The sequence below is a fragment of the Sorex fumeus genome, unplaced genomic scaffold, assembly GCF_029834395.1.
Source record: "Sorex fumeus unplaced genomic scaffold, SorFum_2.1 ptg000128l, whole genome shotgun sequence".
NCBI lineage: Eukaryota > Metazoa > Chordata > Mammalia > Eulipotyphla > Soricidae > Sorex > Sorex fumeus.
In genome coordinates, this window is record NW_026606185.1 from 2,372,239 (window position 1) to 2,391,758 (window position 19,520).

Below are 19,520 nucleotides of genomic sequence, written 5' to 3' on the forward strand. Positions count from 1 at the left end.
TGTATACCCAGATTTTCAGCAGGTTAATATCTCATTGATGTCCCTCTGGGACCGGGTAGTGTGTGATTTTGGACTGTGGGAGCAAGTGGAGGCTGGGGGCTCTGCTTGGATGGGCACTGGCAAACCCACCCCGTTTAATGTACCCCATCTGGAAACTTGGTCCTGAGTTGTTGGACTTTGGCCGGAGGCACAAAGGTGATTTTTCAGTATTAAAAAACCTGAGGGCACCATCAGATGCTGATGCACTTGCCCTGCTGGTCCAGGTTGACCTACCAGCTGTGCCACACCTCCTGAGCCCCAGTAGCCAGCAGCAGTGGACTCTGCAGGGATCAGAACTGGGTCCAGGGCTGTTTGGGAGCTCTGAGAAGCCCGCAGCCACCAGTCCAGCAGAACCTGATCAGCGGGCATATGCCCCCATCTTTAGTCTCTAGACAATTGGGGCCCAGAAGGTTTTACTCCATAATATGCTATGGGTGACAGAGGTTGGTCCAGGGAGGAAATGACAACAGGGCCACCCCGCTAGTGGTGACTCACCAGATCCCATGATGGGAACTCAGAGCACTTCCTCAACTCCAGAACCTCAACACCCATGCTTTGCAGTGGGGCTGATTCAGACCCAAAGAGCCTTATTCAGATTCCTTAAAATTCTGCCATTGTCCATCAGGAGAACTATAGGACATCCGCCAGCTGGCAGTCATGCTGCTGCCATCCTCACGTGTCCCACTCTGGGCGGTGCTCCATGGCAGGCGACCAGTTTGTTTCATTTAATGGTGCTTTCCCTGAGCCAGAATAGCCAAGGTGCACCCACATTCACTCATGCAGAAATTTTGTGGCCCCGTTGGCTGCTCAGAGCGCTGAGAGCTGCCGCCCCTCCAGAGCTTGCTGCTGTGCCACCATCACTCGACTGGAACTCTCTCCCCCAGTTTCTTGTAGGTACTCCTATACACAGAGTAAAAGAGGAGCAAATACTACCAAATAGATTAGACTTAAAGAGAATAATACATTCTCTTTGTTGAAATATACATTATAATAAAAACAAGTGCCAAAAAGAGACTGACTTCTTAAAGCAGCAAAAGAGAAGAAAATCCTCAAATACACGGGAAAGCATACAAATTGAAAGATATCTACTTTGAAACTGTACAGCAAGAAGAAAAATGGAGTGAAATAATCAAAGTACCGAATGAAAATAATCTTTAACCTAAAATCCACTATTCTGAAAATGTATCATTTAGATTTGAGAGAGGGAATAAATATATTCTAAGAAGAATAAGAGCTGGCAATATTTGTTACATCTGAATCAACTTGCAAAATTATTGAAAAGCCACCCTTAAAAAGTCTTATTTTAAAAACTAGCAAATATATTAATACCCAGCATACACAAAGAAATCACAATGATCAGTCTCAAAAATCCAATAATCTATAAAATAGGAAAGGGAAGGGACACTTCAAGGAAAATAGAAATTTAACTGGTAGTGGGTTTTTTTTTTTTTTGCTTTTTTGGTCACACCTGGAGATGCACAGGGGGTTATTCCTGGCTCTGCACTCAGGAATTATTCCCAGCGATGCTGGGGGACCATATGGGATGCTGGGAATCGAACACAGGTTGGCCGCATGCAAAGAAAATGCCCTACCTGCTGTGCTATTGCTCCAGCCCCTTAACTGGTAGTGTATTAAAAAGTGTTCAATAAGATATCTATCTTTGATTCTTTTTCCACACAACATTTAACTTTTATGTAACTTTATTTGTCAATTTATGTTTCTGGTTTTTTTTTCTCCCAATTGAATTATATCATTGATAATAACTAAGGTTCGAATCCTGGAGCATTCTACCCATATTTCCTTCTGTGTATTTTCTGGAATCTGGTCTAATCTCATGGGTCTTTGATCCACTTTGAATTGACTTCTGTGTAAGGTCAGAAATAAGGTTCTAGTTCACTTTTTTTTGCATTTAATTATCAAGTTCTCCCAGCATCATTTGTCAAAGAGGCTCTCTTCACTCTGTTTTCATGGAACTGGCTCCTTTGCATAGATTCACTGTCCATATCTGAGGGTTTAGCATTAGTTTCTCAATTCTAATCTATTTGTCTGACTGTACATCCTTATTCTGGCAGAATCTCCTGCCCCCAAGCCTCAGGGCACCTCAGAGGGGGGCGGGTTGAGTTTCCCTCTTCACTCCAAGCAGAACCTCAGCAGCCAAAAACCTACAGAAGCCAGCCACAGCCATGCTCAAGGCCACTCTCCACACGCTTGGACAAACCTCACGCATGAAGGAACTGGCAGAGGAACCCAGATGTGCGGGACCTGTGGCTGAAATCTCCAAGCCTGCTTGGATCTGGACTGGGCCTCCTCCACTCAGATCCCCCATCTTCCAGTAGGTAGGCAGTCACACCCACAAACTGCCCCAGGCGCCATGTAATCTCATCAAAAGTTACAGAGACTATAAAACAAAGCTTCCAGAAGAGAGCGATGTAGTTTCTCTCTCTTGGAGATCCCAGCAAGCTACCAAGAGTATCCCACCTGCACAGCAGAGCCTGTTAGGCTACCCATGATGTATTCAATATACCAAAAACAGTAACAATAATGGGTCTCTTTCCCCAGAACCTGAAAGAGTCCCCAGTATGCCATTGCGCTATGCTAGCACACAACTGGGACGAATGGAGACGTTACTGGCGCCTGCTTGAGCAAATCAATGAACAATGGGATGACAAGTGATACAAGTGATACATCCTTATTCCAAGATCATGCTTTTTTTCTTAAAAAAAGTTTTATTTTATAAGGTAGTTCACAATATTTGATTACATTTAATATTCAAACACCAGTCTCACCACCATTACACCTTCCCACCACCAAATTTGGGATGTTTCCATCTCAAGCCCCAATCCCTGTCCCAAAGCACAACTGGAATAATATATTTTGTATTGTCTGTTATGAAGAACCACTGAAAATGCTTACAAAAAAGTATTCATATAGGAAATAGTGTGAAGATTGTTCTATTTTGGCAGGGACCATTAAGATATTCTTTTTTTTTTTTTTGCTTTTTGGGTCACTCCTGGCAAGGCTCAGGGATTACTCCTGGCTCTGCACTCAGGAATCACTCCTGGTGGTGCTCAGGGTACCATATGAGATTGCTGGGAATCGAACCCAGGCTGGCCGCGTGCAAAGCAAACGCCCTACCTGCTGTGCTATCACTCCAGCCCCAATACATTCTTTAGGCCGTCACTAACATATTGCTAAAGGTTAAGTGATGTGAGCTTTCGTATATATATGCATATATATAATATAATAAATATATTTATATATATTTCCCTCTATGATTTGTTGCCTCCTATCTGAACCCCATCAAATGTGATGTGGTACTTATGGAGAATAGGTAGGAAGTTTCTTAGAATATGCTCACTCATGCGTGAGGCTCGGCCCATCTGTGTTTGGAATAGCCTTGAGCATGGCAGCAGTTGGGTTCTGGAGGTTTTTGGCTGCCAGGACTGGGTCCCTTGGGGCAGGGAGGGCTCTCACCTGCCCCCCTCTGGTGCACCTTGAGTGAAACAGCCTGGCACAGAGCTCAGTGGTATGGCTATGGCAGTCTTCATATTATGCTCCCTTCCGAGAGAAAGAGCCATGTGATCTGGACGGTGGCCTCTAACGAGATTATCTGGAGCCGGCAGGAGGTGGCTTATGGGTGTGAGCCCTGGGTCACCAGAGACTAGGGGAAATGGGCAGAGGAGCTCCACTCCTGGTTCCGTTGAGCCCAGAGTCCAAGTTCACAAAGTTCCGCATTATCTGGACTATGCTTATTTGATTACTATAAATTTATAGTATAGTTTCAAGTTTAGTAATACATTTCCTCACAATGTTTTATTTTTAAGAACAGCTATGAGTATTTGGGATATTTTATGGTTCTATGCAATTGTCCGAACGTGTGGAGAGTGATCTCAGTCTGGCTGTGGCTGGTTCTGGAGGTCTTCGGCTGCCGGGGCTCTGCTCGGGTGGGGAGGGAAACTCAACCGGCACCCATCCAAGGGACCCCCGGACACGTTCAGACAAGCTGCATGCATGAAGGAACCAGCAGAGGAACACAGGCATGCGGGTCCCAGGGCTGAGATCTCCAAGCCTGATTTGGTCGGGTCTGGGTCTCCTCCACCCAGATCCCCTATATTCCAGTAAGTAGGCGTCACACCCACCAACTGTGCCCGGCGCCAGGTAATCCCATCAATGGTCAAGACCCAGAGACTATAAAACCCAGCTCCCAGAAGAGAACAGTGCAGAGTCTCCTGCCCCCATACCTGGCTGTCCTCACCGGGGCCCCTTGGAGGGGAGCAGGTTGAGTTTCCCTCCCCGCCCTGACCAGAGCCCCCACAGCCGAAGACCTCTGGAACCAGCCACAGCCATGCTGAGACCACTCTCCACAAGAACTAGACATCTTATTATCTAGTTCTTACTCTGGAGAACCTGGTAGGCTACTGAAAGTACCCTGCCAGCACGGCAGAGTCTGGCAAACTCCCTGTGGCGTACTCAATATGCCACAAACCAGTAACAATGATGGGTCTCATTCTCCTGACCCTGAAAGAGGCTTGAATATGGCACTTTCTAAAATCTCAGGGCTAGGATGAAGGAGACGTTACTGGTGCCTGCTCGAGGAAATCGATGAACAACTGGATGACTGTGATACCGTGATACCGTGATACAATTCTAAGTCCTTGGAGTCATGTAAAGTTCTCCAAATAAAGGTCTTTCACCTCTTTTGTTGATTCCTAGATACTTGATGGTTTGGGATGCTATTTTCAATGCAATAGGTCTTTTTTTACCTCTTTCTCTTCCAGTTTACAATTTGCATATAGAATGAAACACATTTTTAAAAAATAAATTGCCAAGGGATACACAGTCACAAAGTTGATCACAAATAGAGTTTCAGTTATACAATGCACCAATATCGGTCCCTTCACCAATGTATATTTCCCACCACCAATGTACCAATGTCCCCAGTTTCCCTCTCATTATACTCTCCCCCCCACAGGCTGCCTCTACAACAATTTTCTTCTCTTTCTCTCTCACCCCACTCTTTCCTTTTGGGCATTATGGTTTGCAATACAGGTACTGAAAGTTCATCATGTATATCCCTTAACCTCCTCTCAGCACTCAGTTCTTGTCCAGAGTGATCTTTTCCAACTATCATTATCATAGGGGTCTCTTCTTTCCCCTAACTTCCCTCCTGCCCACACACACTTGTGACAAGCTTCCAATCATAGACCAGTCCCCCTGGTCCTCGTTTCTAGTATCCTTGGATATTAGTTTCATGCTATGTTTTTTTTTATTATATCCCGCAAATGAGTACAATCAGCCTAAGTCTGTCCTTCTCCCTCTAACTCATTTCACTCAGAATGATAATCTTCCTCTCCATCCATTTATAAACAAATTTCATGACTTCACTTTTTTCTGGTGGTTGCATAGTATTTCATTCTGTACATGTATCATAGTTTCTGTATCCAGGCATCTGTTCTCAGGCACTTGGGTTGTTTTCAGATTCTGGCTACTGTGAATAGTGCTGCAATGAACAGAGAAGAGCAGATGACTTTTCAGCAGTGTGTTTATGGGCCCTTAGAGTATACTACCAGGAGTGATATTGCTGGGTCATATGGTAGTTCAATTTCTAGTTTTTTGAGGATTGTCCATATTATTTTCCAAAAAGGCTGGACCAGTCAACATTCCCCCCAACAATGAATGAGATGCCTTTTCCCCCTGCATCCTCACGAGCACTGGTTGATTTTGTTTTTGATGTGTGCCAGTTTCTGTGGTGTGAGATAATATTTCACTGTCGTTTTAATTTGCATTTCCCTGATGAATAGTGATGTAGGTCTTTTTGTCATTTGCCTTTTGGCCATGTGTATTTCTCATTCGAGGAAGTTTTGGTTCATTTCTTTCCCCCATTTTTTGATGGGGTTGGATGCTTTTTCTTGTAAAGTTTACCAGTGAATATTAACCCCTTATCAGATGGGCACTAAGTAAATAATTTTTTCCATTCTGTGGGCTTTCTTTGTATCTTGAACACTGTTTCCTTTGAGGTGCAGAAGCTTAGTTTAATCTAGTTATATTTGTTTATCTTTGCTTCAACTTGCTTGGCAGTGATATCTTATCTTTGAAGATGCCTTTAGCTTCAATAGCTTCAATGTCATGGATGGTTATGCATACATTTTCCTCCATGAACCTTATGGATTCAGGTCGATATTGATGTCTTTAATCCATTTGATCTGACTTTTGTGACTGACATTAAAAAGAGGTCTGAGCCCTTTTTTTTTTTTTTGCATGTTGCTGCCCAGTTTTCCCAGCACCACTTGTTTAAGAAGCTTTCCTTGTTCCACTTCATATTTCTTGCTCTTTTATAAAAGATTAAATGATGATATAGTTGAGAGTTTGTTTCTGGATATTCAACTCTATTCCATTCATCTGAATGGAATACCATTCTTTATTCCAGTACCACGCTGTTTTGACTGCTATTGTAATACAATTTGAAGCTGGGGAAGGTGATGCTCTCAATCTTCTTTATCCCAGGACTACTTTATCTATTCATGGGGGTTTATGTTCCATATGAATTTCAGGACTGTTTGATCTATTTATTTGAAGAATGTCATGGGTATCCTTTTAGGAACTGCATTGAATCTGTATAATGCTTCGGGGAGTATTTCCATCTTGACAGTGTTAATCCTCCATTTCCTTGTGTCCTCTTTTGTTTCTTGAGGTAGTGTTTTGTTTTTGTTTGTATAGGTGTTCTTTGTTTTTGTTTAATTTTTTTACAGGTCCTTCACCTCTTTAAACTGATTCTGAGGAGTTGGTTTTCTGAGAGACAATTGTGAATGGGTTTATTTTTAAATATCTCTTTCTTCTGAGAGAGTTCCGGTTAAGATGGCAATGACATAGCAGCAAACACCAAAACTATATGTACTAAAGTAATCCTGGGATAAAGAGGATGGAGAGCATCACCTTCCTCAGCTGTATGTCACATCCATAACCCAAAACCCCTACCCAGCTGAAAATCATCACGCACAAAAGGGGAGAGAGAAAAAGGCCGGGAGGGAAAGGAGCCTGTGATAGAGGCAGACAAGGGGTAGGGGGATGGATGTTGGAGGGGGGAATGGGAGGGAAACTGGACATTGATGGTGGGAAATGCACACTGGTGGAAGGATGGGTGTTGGAACACTGTATGACTGAAACCAAATCATAAATAGTTTTATTATGGTCTATCTCACGGTGATTCAATTTTTTTTTAAATAGAAACAAAAAAGGAAACTGGGGAAGTTTTGATTATCTCTTGCTCCAGGCATTCTTACCATTTCTTTTTCTTCTTTTTTTTTCCCGCTTTTTGGGTCACACCTGGTGTTACACAGGGGTTACTCCTGGCTCATGCACTCAGGAATTACTCCTAGCAGTGCTTGGGGGACCACATGAGATTTTGGGAATCGAACCTAGATCGGCAGCGTGCAAGGCAAATGCCCTACCTGCTGTGCTATCACTCCAGCCCTTTTTCTTCTTTACCTGTTATTCCTTTATTATACCTCTTGCCATTGTTCTAAGTATATTACATTCCCTTCCATTTTTGCATCTTTTCTTTGCAATCTTTATGGTTGTTGGTGGCTGTGCTTTATTTTCACGCTACTTGATATAGGTTTTTACACTCAGAATTCTGTTGCTGTGACTTGCTATTATATTGCTTAGCTTCTTCAATTCCATTGTAGAGGTTATTTAATATTTTGAATCAGTTTTTTCTGAGTTTCTTGAATTCCAGTGCTCCCTTAATTTTCATTGCTATTGTATGGAGTCCTCCTTGATCAGGTCCTTTTTGAGGTCCTCCTTGGCCAGGTTTAAGGATTTATCTGTCTTATTACTTTTTGATTGAGATTCTGCAGTTTACAATAATGCTAATAATGGTTTTCCATGCACATAATCCCAGTACCACTCTCATCACCATGTATTTACCTCCGTCTCCCAAGGACTTCATTGACTCTCCTTTTAACCATCCAGCTTCTATGGATCAGTTGTCCATAGAACAACTGTGTTGCCTGTGTTGTGTTGCCTTTGGTCCTTTGTTGTCTATCCCTGCTGTGTATCTTTAATTCCCACATATTAGAGAGATCATTCTGTTTCTAGAGAATGAGGGATTTTGATGTATATGGGGACTTACCTGAATTTCTGTCCTGTCACTGCGGCAGTTGAGTTTCTTTGTTTTACTGTTCTTAAATTTTTTGTGAGTGCTGAATATAGCACTTGATATTTCAGGAGATTTGAATATTGGCCTAACATCTTGTTTATACTGTCAGTCTATGGCTTATGCCTTTATTGCTTTCTGATTATCTTCATTGCCTTGTGAAGGTATTAAGCAAAAACATATTGGATCTAGATCCTCTTTTAATGGTAGGTACCCTTATATGGATAGTCTGGCACTAAAATAAGACCATGTGGATTTTCAAACTTGCTTAGAGTGAGTGTGAGGTAGAAGGATAAGCAGGCACCCTGGTTCCTTGTGGGTAATGTAGGCAGAATAGGGCAGGAAGCTCTTCTAGGTTTGAGTTTGTACAGGTGAACACCTTGATGGGAGTGAGGTTGGGGTAGGGAGCCAAGCTATGGAATTTAGGGGATAAGGGGGAGCCATGCTGTGAGATTTGTCAGCCAGCTTATACATAAATGGGGTATCCAGGCAGGCCAGAAACTCCCTATCATTTGGCTGTAATGAATTGGAATAGAATCCAGAGAAGCCACATTAATCGCACAGGGCTCCCTGATCCATAGGCCTCACTGAATCCCCAAAGAGGAGGCTGCTTCAGTCCCTAAAGCTTAATCTATTCCTGCTCGGGACTTATTCAGAGTTCCTGACATATCCTCACCCCATGGGTAGAAGGGGTAGAGGCTATGAGGAAGAGAGGAATACTTGCACTTGATTCTGAGAAATGACAAAAGATCTAAGTCATGCATAGGCCATGTGGGCCTTTCCAAGCTCAACAGTGTCTCTTAATCAGAGAATTGTCCTTTCAGCTCTTTTTACTTTACATGCCACAATGTATGTGCTATTTTTATTCTTTTTCCCCTAATTACTAAAGCAATACGTGTACAGAAAATTTGAGGAAAATCAAGGAAAAACTAGAAATGGATACACTATTTTAATCCCTCAAGAAAAACCACTATTAACTCCACAGATGTTGGTTAAAAACCACCATGATTCCAAACTTGACCTTGTTCCAGACTCTGGTGATATGGTATGAGCAACAGAAAGACTTCCCAGGCCTTAGAAAACCATTTTATTTCTCAAGGATAAAGCAGACAGTAAAGACATTTACCAAATAAATAACTGCAAGGTTTGGTTATTTAGTATACTAAATGAGGAGAATAAACAGGGTGATGAAAAGGAGAGCGGCTGAGAGAGCTAGAGGAAAGGCTAGGAGTGCAGGACATCTGGGAGCTGTTGGGAATACCTGCCAGCAGATAGGAGGGGCATTTCAGATTTAGTTGAACAGGAATATGGAAATATATTTGTGTTGACACTGGCAGGGAAGATGAGTCACTGAGTTGGTGTGAGGGAGTAACACCTGGTGGGAAGCAATGTGCTGGCTTGGCCAGGTGAAGTGGGAGAGGCCAAGAAAGATGTGGCAAGTACACACAACCAAAATGAGCTTGAGATGATCCTGCACTTATTTATTTATTTATTATTTTTATTAGTGAGACACCATGAGGTACAGTTGTAGACTTACAAATTTTTGTGCTTGGGTTTCAATTATACAATGATCAAATACCCATCCCTCCCGCAGTGCCCATTTCCCACCATCACGGATCCCAGTATCCCTCCCACTCCCCATCCCCCCCATTCCACCCTGCCTCTGTGGCAGGGCATTCCTTTTTGTTCTCTCTCTCCTTTTGGGTGTTGTGGTTTGCAAAAGAGGCAATGGGTGACAATCATGTTTGGTCTATAGTCTACTTTCAGCATGCTTCTCCCATCCTGGAAGGATCCTCCCAACACCCTTTATTTGGTGCTCCCTTCTCTATCTGAGCTCCCTTTTAACCTAGCATGTGTGGCTGGCCTCCAAGCCATGGAGTAAAATTCCTGGTACTAATTTCGGCCATTCTTGGGTGTTAGTTTCCTACTTTATGTTCCCCAGATGAATGCAATCTTTCTATGTCTATCCCTTCCTTTCTGAGTCATTTCACTTAACATGATACTTTCCAAGTAGTACCACTTGTATGTAAATTTCATGACTTCATCTTTTCTAACAGCTACATAGTACTCCATTGTGTAAATGTACCAAAGTTTCTTTAACCAGTCATCTGTTCTTGGGCACTCAGGATTTTTCCAGATTCTGGCTATTGTAAAGAGTGCTGCAATGAACAAACAAGTCATTCAGATGTCACTTCGACTATACTTTTTTTGCCTCTCTGGGATATATTCCCAGGAGTGGTATTGCTGGGTCAAATAGGAGCTCAATTTCTAATTTTTTGAGAATCAGCCATACTGTTTTCCAAAAGGGCTGAACCAATCGGCATTCCCACCAGCAGTGAAGGAGGGTCCCTTTCTCGCTACATCCGCCCAGCACCAGTTGCTTTTGTTCTTGTAGATGTGGGCCAGTCTCTGTGGTGTGAAATGATATCTCATTGTTGTTTTGATCTGCATCTCCCTGATGATTAATGATGTGGAGCATTTTCTCATGTGTCTTTTAGCCATTCGGATTTCTTCTTTGAGAAAGTTTCTGTTCATTTCCTCGCCCCATTTTTTGATGGGGTTGGGTGTTTTCTTCTTGTGGAGTTCAATCAGTACTTTGTATATCCTTGATATCAACCCCTTGTCGGATGTGTATTGGGCAAATATCCTTTATCATTCTGTAGACTGTCTTTGTATTTTGGTCACTGTTTCTTTGGAGGTGCAGAAGCTTCTAAGTTTAAGATAGTCCCATTTGTCTATCTCTGTTTTCACTTGCTTGGCCAGTGGCTTGTCGTCTTTAAAGATACAGTTAGCTTCAATGTCATGGAGGGTTTTGCCAACTTTTTCCTGAATGTACCTTATGGATTCCGGTCTGATGTTGAGCTCTTTAATCCACTTTGATCTTACTTTTGTACATGGAGTTAGGCAGAGATCTGAGCCCACTTTTTTGCATGTAGCTGTCCAGTTTTGTCAGCACAATTTGTTAAAGAGGCTTTCCTTGTTCCACTTCACTTTTCTTGCCCCCTTATCGAAAATTAGGTGGTTGCATGCTTGGAGGGAGATGTCAGTATATTCAACCCTGTTTCATTGGTCTGCAGCTCTGTCTTTGTTCTAGTACCATGCTGTTTTAATTATTACTGCTTTGTAGTAGAGTTTGAAGTTAGGGAGGTTGATTCCTCCCATTTTCTTTTTCCCAAGAATTGCTTTAGCTATTTGTGGGGGCTTATTGTTCCATATAAATTTCAGGAGTGTTTGCTCCATTTCTTTGAAGAATGTCATGGGTATCTTAATAGGGATTGCATTGAATTTGTCTGGTGCTTTGGGAAGTATTACCATTTTGACAATGTTAATTTTCCCAATCCATGAACAGGGGACATTTTTCCATTTCCTCGTGTTCTTTTTTATTTCCTGAAGTAGAGTTTTGTAGTTTTCTTTGTACAGGTCCTTTACTTCCTTAGTTAAGTTGATTCCTAGGTACTTGATTTTCTGGGGCACAATTGTGAATGGAATTGTTTTCTTCATGTCACTTTCTTCTCTTTCACTATTTCCTGCACTTTTTAAAGTTGTAACTATGATTATTATTATCCAAATGATTTGTAAGAAACATACTGATATACAGATAACCATTGTTTTAAGGGAGTATCAATGATACGTCATAATTTTAAAAATTACAGTAATATCTTCTTTCATGGAAGCATTCCTTTTTTTTTATTAGCCAAACCCCATGTGGTACAGTTGTTGACCTTACAAGTTTTTGTACTTGGGTTTTGGTCATACAATGATCGAGTACCCATCCCTCCACCAGTGCCCATTCTCCACCACCAATGGTCCCAGTAACCCTCCCAGCCCCCTCCCATACCCCCATCCCATCCCACCTCTGTGGCAGGACATTTGCTTTTGTTTTCTCTCTCCTTTTGGGTGCTGTGGTTTGCAAAAGAGGCATTGAGTGGGAAACATGTTTCATCTATAGTCTACTTTCAGCATGCATCTCCCATCCTGGGAGAATACTCCAAACACCCTTTGCTTGGTGTTCCCTTCTCCATTTGAGCTGCCCTTTCCCATAGCATGTGTGGTTGGCCTTCAAGCCATGGAGTCAACCTCCTGTAACTTATATCAACTCTTCTAGGATGTTGATCTCCTATTTTGTTATATTATGTTCCCCAGATGAATGCAATCTGTCCCTCTCTTTCTGACTCATTTCACTTAGCATGATACTTTCCAAGTAGTACCATTTGTATGTAAATTTCATGACTTCGTCTTTTCCAACAGCTGCATAGTACTTCATTGTATAGATGTACCAAAGTTTCTTTAACAAGTCATCTGTTCTCAGGCACTAGAATTTTTTCCAAATTTTGGCTATTGTGAACTGTGCAGCAATGAACATAGAAGTGCAGATGTCACTTCGGCTATACTTTTTTGCCTCTTCAGGATATATTCCCAGGAGTGGTATTGCTGGATCAAATGGAAGCTCGATTTTTAATTTTTTGAGAATCGTCCATACTGTTTTCCAAAAGGGCTGGACCAGTCAGCATTCCCACTAGCAGTGAAGAAGAGTCCCTTTCTCGCCACATCTGCGCCAACATCGGTTGCCCCTGTTCTTTTGGATGTGGGTCAGTCTCTGTGGTGTGAGGTGATATCTCATTGTTGTTTTGATCTGCACTTTTTTTTAAATGTAGGAGTACTGCTATTTATTCAGCCATTGATTACACTGATTGAATTGTGCATGAATTCCACATTATTTGTTTGTTTGTTTTTGCTTTGTGGGTCACACCCAGCAATGCTCAGGGGTTGCTCCTGGCTCTGCACTCAGAAGTTACTCCTGACAGTGCTTGGAGGACCATATGGAATGCCTGGGATTGAACCCGGGTTGGCTGTGTGCAAGGCAAATGTCCTACCTATTGTACTATCACTCCAGCCCCCACATTACTCTTTTAAAAAAATTTTTTTAACTGAATATCCATGAGATCGGCCTTTGCAAAGCTGTTCATAATTGGGTTTCAGTTGTACAATGATCCAGCACCCAACCCTCCACCAGTGCACATTTCCCACCACCAATGTCCCCTGTTTCCCCACCACCATTCCCCAATAAATCACCAATAAATAAGCTTATATTGCTGAGCCATAGGTGGGTTTTGGACGTGGCTCCCACATACCTAAATTTTGGCCATTTAATTTCTTGTTAAACTTGGTCCCAAGTTGTTGGGGTCTAGCCAAAGGCACAACAGCAATTTTGGGGTATCAGGAAACCTGAAGGCACCATCAGAATGCTGATGCACTCGCCCTACAGTGATTCTGCACTTTTTAATAAAATATTTTTATTGTAAAATAAATTGTATTTAGAATTATGCATCCTTTATTCAAGAATATTTTCCAACACTGTAAAGAATTCATAGTATACATAGTTTTTAAAACAATATATAATTGCTTCCTTTTACTTATACCATAATGTATTTATATATTTACTGTAGAAGAACATTTAAATATTTCCAGGTTTAACTTTTTAAAATGTAAGACTGTGCTAAACATCTTTTACTGAAGGATTTAAATTTCATTTCTATTATAGCTTTAAGATAACTTTAAGTGGCTTTACTGAATAAAATAACAGCAAACAAAATAGCATAGCAAATAAAATAACATAGAAAATCATATTAAATTTGCTTTCCAAAACGGATGGTACCACTTTATACTCTTATCAGGTATAAATGAGGGTGATGGATTATTTTACAAATTGTACAAACATAAAAAATAAAATGAACGGGTCGTGTTTTTAAAACTCAAGGAAACTTTTTAGATAAATGTTCCCCAAAAATTTAGATAAATTTTGAAGAAAATGTGGAAACATTAGTCTATAATTTTGAAAAGCGTTTAATGGAAATATTAAAACAAGTTAAATTTAAATAAACCGTAAATCATAAACTGGGGGAAATTCTTACTGCACAGAAATTTTTAAAATATTTATTTCCCAGGGACTGGAGTGATAGCACAGTGGGTAGGGCATTTGCCTTGCAGGCGGCCGACCCGGGTTCGATTCCCGGCATCCCATATGGTCCCCCTGAGTACTGCCAGGAGTAATTCCTGAGTGCATGAGTCAGCACCCTGTGCATTGCCGGGGTGACCCAAAAAGCAAAAATAAATAAATAAATAAAAAATAATATTTATTTCCCAAATATTACACTAAAGTTCTTGTTTTTAATATGGAAAGTTCAAACAATACTCTAGAAAAAATTGTCAGTACATTAATAGAAGAAAGAATAAATACTGAGCCTGAAAAAAAAATGCTAAAGTTTGACCAATGAAAACAGAATGGTTTTCCTCTCCAAGGAGTAAATTGGATGAGGACAGAGATGCAGAAATATGAGATTGTCAAAATGTGGTCAAAAGAGCTAAAAGGAGGTAATGACATGAATGTGACCTCATCAGCAACCACAGCATTTTAAACCACAATGCCCTAAAGTGGGGGGAGAGGAAAGGGAAAAATAGTGACTGCCACAGAGGCAGGCTTGGGGTTAGAAGGGAAACTTGGGATATTGGTGGGGGAAAGAATTGGTATTGAAACATTGTATGCCTGAAACTCAATCAGAAATAACTTTGTTATTCAAAGTGACTTAATAAAAAAAATTTCAAAAGAAAAGACCAACAATATTTTAGGTCTGACCTATGCTGTTAGAACTTGCATTTTTTTTTATTAGTGAAACACCATGAGGTACAGTTGTAGATTTACAATTTTTTGTGCTTGGGTTTGATTATACAATGATCAGATACCCATCCCTCCACCAGTGCCCATTTTCCACCACCATGGATAATATCCCCCTACCCCTATGCCCCCATCCCCCCTGTCTCTGTGGCAGGGCAATCCCCTGTGTTCTCTCTCTCCTTTTGCGTGTTGTGGTCTGCAAAAGAGGCATTGAGTGGCAAACATGTTCAGTCCATAGTCCACTTTCGACATGTATCTCCCCTCCTGGGAGGATCCTCCAAACACCCTTTATTTGGTGTTCCCTTCTCTATCTGAGCTGCCCTTTCCTCTAGAATGCCCGACTGGCCACTAAGCTATGGAGTAATCCTCCTGGTGCTGATCTCAGCTATTCTTGGGTATTAATCTCATACTTTGTTACTTTATATCCCCCAGATGAATGCAATCTTTCTATGTCTATCCCTCTCTTTCTGACTCATTTCGCTTAGCATGATACTTTCCATGTTGTACCACTTGTATGTAAATTTCATGACTTCATCTTTTCTAACAGCTACATAGTACTCCATTGTGTAGATGTACCAAAGTTTCTTTAACCAGTCATCTGTTCTTGGGCATTCAGGTTTCTTCCAGTTTCTGGCTATTGTAGAGTGCTGCAATGAACAAACAAGTGCAGATGTCACTTCGACTATACATTTTTGCCTCTCTGGGATATATTCCCAGGAGTGGTATTGCTGGGTCAAATGGGAGCTCAATTTCTAATTTTTTGAGAATCGTCTATACTGTTTTCCAGAAGGGCTGAACCAGTGGACATTCCCACCAACAGTGAAGGAGTGTCCCTTTCTCGCCACATCCGCGCCAGCATCGGTTGCTTTTGTTCTTTTGAATGTGGGCCAGTCTCTGAGGTGTGAGATGGTACCTCATTGTGGTTTTGATCTGCATCTCCCTGATGATTAATGATGTAGAGCATTTTCTCATGTGCTTTTTTGCCATTCGGATTTCTTCTTTGAGAAAGTTTCTGTTCATTTCATTGCCCCATTTTTGGATGGGGTTGGATGTTTTCTTCTTGTGGAGTTTAACCAGTATTTTGTATATCCTGGATATCAACCCCTTGTCAGATGTGTATTCGGCGAATATCCTTTCCCATTCTGTAGACTGTCTTTGTATTTTGGTCACTGTTTCTTTGGAGGTGCAGAAGCTTCTTAGTTTAAGATAGTCCCATTTATCTATCTCTGTTTTCACTTGCTCAGTCAGTGGCGTGGCATCTTTGAAGATACCATTAGCTTCAATGTCATGGAGGGTTTTGCCAACTTTGTTCTTCAATGTACCTTATGGTGTCTGGTCTGATGTTGAGGTCTTTAATCCATTTTGATCTTACTTTTGTACATGATGTTAGGCAGAGTTCTGAGCCCATTTTTTTGCATGTAGCCATCCAGTGATGCCAGCACAATTTGTTAAAGAGGCTTTCCTTACTCCACTTCATATTACTTGCACCTTTATCAAAGATTAGATGATCATATGATTGAGGGGAGATGTCAGTGTATTCAACCCTGTTCCATTGGTCTGCAGTTCTGCCTTTGTTCCAGTACCATGCTGTTTTAATTATTACTGCTTTGTAGTACAGTTTGAAAGAACTTGCATTTTTTTTGTAGGAGTTCTGCTATTTACTCAGCCACTGATTAGCTGATTGAATTGGGCATGAACTCCACCTTAATTTTTTTATTTATTTTTTCTTTTTATATTTATTTATTGAATCACTGTGGGAAAAGTTACTAAGCTTTCAGATTTAAGTCTTGGTCATACAATGATCAAACACCTTTTCCTTCACCAGTACTCATTTTTCACCAACAAGAACCCCAGTATACCCCCCTCCCACCGCCCAAATGCCTGTGAGGCAGATAACTTCTACTTAACTCTTCTCTACATTGATTACATTCATTATTTTGACAAAATATGCACCATTATTGTTTAGAATTTTCCCTCAAACAATCAGAGTTGCTGAAAAGGCATTGTGAAATATTTTGTTTTCTATCGCTGGTTATGAGAATCATATAATGTCACACGGCCACGATTTTGGATTTCTGCAAAGAGTCAGATAATTATGAGATTCGTTTCTGTGTGTCTGGTGTTATGGCCATGCCAGAGAGCCACTTGTGGGGGGTAACTCATGACCTCGGTAGAGCGTGAAGGACATGCTGGTACCTCCCCCTTCCCATGAGACTGCAGTTGCCCCTTCACCTCTGGCTCGTACCTGGCTTTCCTATAAGCTCTGAAGCAGTGGCTATCTTGCTGCCAGGGGGGATAAAGGCGGAAGGGAGCAACACCCTTTCCCTCCTGGGGAGGCATGGCGCCATAGTTTAACGCATGGTCCATTCACTTTTCTTCTGCAAGCTGCTGGGCTCTGGACTAAGTCCTTTTGCCTCTGGAGCCATGGCCATGCCAGAGATCCACTTGTGGGGGGCAACTCGTGACCTTGGTAGGGCATGAAGGACAAGCTGGTACCACCATCCTTCCCATGAGACTGCAGTTGCCCCGTCACTGCTGGCTCATACGTGGCTTTCCAATAAGCTCTGAGCCGACGGCCACCTTGTATGCAGTCCAGATGCATTTCTGCCAAAAGCTGCTGGGTTTCAAGATTTGTTTCTGAGTCTCTGGTATCATGACTATTAATCAGGTTGATCAGGAGCCAGAGAGGCCGTTTGTAGGTGGCGACTCGGGGTCTCGTTGGGATGGGGAGAAAGAGTCAGCTCCACCCCCGTGTGGTGAGGCCCCGTGTGTCTCGTCACTGCAGGCTCAAACCTGACTGTCCAGTGGCCTCTGGAGGATGGTGGTCACCAGGCCACCAGGAGGAACAGGCCAAGGCACGAAACCTATTCCCACCTGGAGTGGCCCAGCGCCAGCAACCTACTGCAGGAACAGGACATATTTCTGCCAAAAGCCTTTGGGTTCCGAGATTTGTTTCCGAGACTCTGGGATCATGGCCATTAAGCAGTTTGATCAGAAACCAGAGAAGCCATGCCTCCAATTATATAGCTGAGCCGAAGGTGGTTTGTGGGTGTATCTCACAAATACCTAACTTTTGGCTGTTTACTTTCTTGGTAAACTTTGCCCCAAGTTTTTGGGGTCTGGCCAAAGGTACAGCAGCAATTTTGGGGTATCTAAAAGTCTGACATTGCCATCAGGCTGCTGATGCACTCATCTCACAGGTACAGATTGACCTGCTGGCAGCACCATACCCCCAGAACTTGCATTTTTAACTCGGGTTCAACATACACATTTATATTTCAGATACACAGACATGGATTACTGGTTTCAAATTGTGGCTGCCATTGAATTCCTAGAAACAAAATGCTTATTTTCTAAACTTACCTCTCATAGACTGATTTTATTGGGTACTTCTTAAAGCTCTCCAAATGTTTCTAACATAAAGGAAAATTTTTTTAAATTTTTATTTTTTTAAAGAAAAATCTTTTTATTAAAGTAATTTTATTTTTATGAAGTTGTTCACAATATTTGATTACATTTAATATTTGAACACCAATCCCACCATCATTACACCTTCATACCACTGTATTTTGGATGTTTCCCTCATGAACCTCAAACCCTGCCCCCAAAGCAGAACCAAAATAATTTATTTTGTATTGTAAAGCAAAATTTTAAACTCATTAATAAATGAGTTATCAATTTAGCAATATATACTAAATTAAAATTTATACAAAGATTTTGCATTCATCTACAGAACATTTACATAAAATTACTCATGTAACTTTGTAAAGTGGAAAAGTATTGTCTACTACAGAAATGGTTCTAACAAATAAAAATGAGAAACAAATAAGGCTTTAATCAATAAGCAAGCAGTTTAAATACAGGATGATATATTCATCAGGTTGATGGTTCATAATCTGCCTAGTGAAATCTTGCTATGTATTGTTTTCGGTACTCTGCCCCTTCTCACGACCAAACGCCTAACAGCTTTTTCAACTCCTTACTTTTCACAATTTGGCTTTTTCATAGACCCTCAGAGTCCTCCAGGGTCTATTAAGTGCCTATATCTCCTTGTCTAAGGCCTGGTACAAGACACTATCCTCATTCTGTCAGGATACTAGAGGGAGGAGATAATGAGAGAGAGAGAGAGAGAGAGAGAGAGAGAGAGAGAGAGAGAGAGAGAGAGAGAGAGAGAGAGAGGACTGACTTTCAGGAGATGGAATCTATAGAGAGTGAGGCTGCTCTTACATGGGACCCTCCACTTACTTGACAGAGGTGGGAAGCAATTGGCTGTTCTTTGTGAGCTGCCTGTACTATCTGCCATAGACCAGCAGATGGGAGGTGCCTCAAGGAGGCAGGGTCACAGGTGCTGGATTACATCACAAAGTATGACTTCCCTTTAGGACTGTTAATTTAGGTACTGAGCAGGTCAGAGATCAGGATCAAGGGACAAGCACATAGAAGAAGTTGGGGGTCCTGAAGACTTAGAACAGAGGTTAGTATGGAGAGCAGAACCAGGAGTAAGAGGCAGAGTGTAGGGAGAGTGGGTTGGAATGCTCCAGAGTGCTGAGTGATCAAGGGGATAACAAGACCTTTCAGAGTGACACATTATGGTCGTGAGATGCAGAAATCGGAGGGAAGGGCTCAGAGGAGGTGTTGGCACATTGGGTCAAG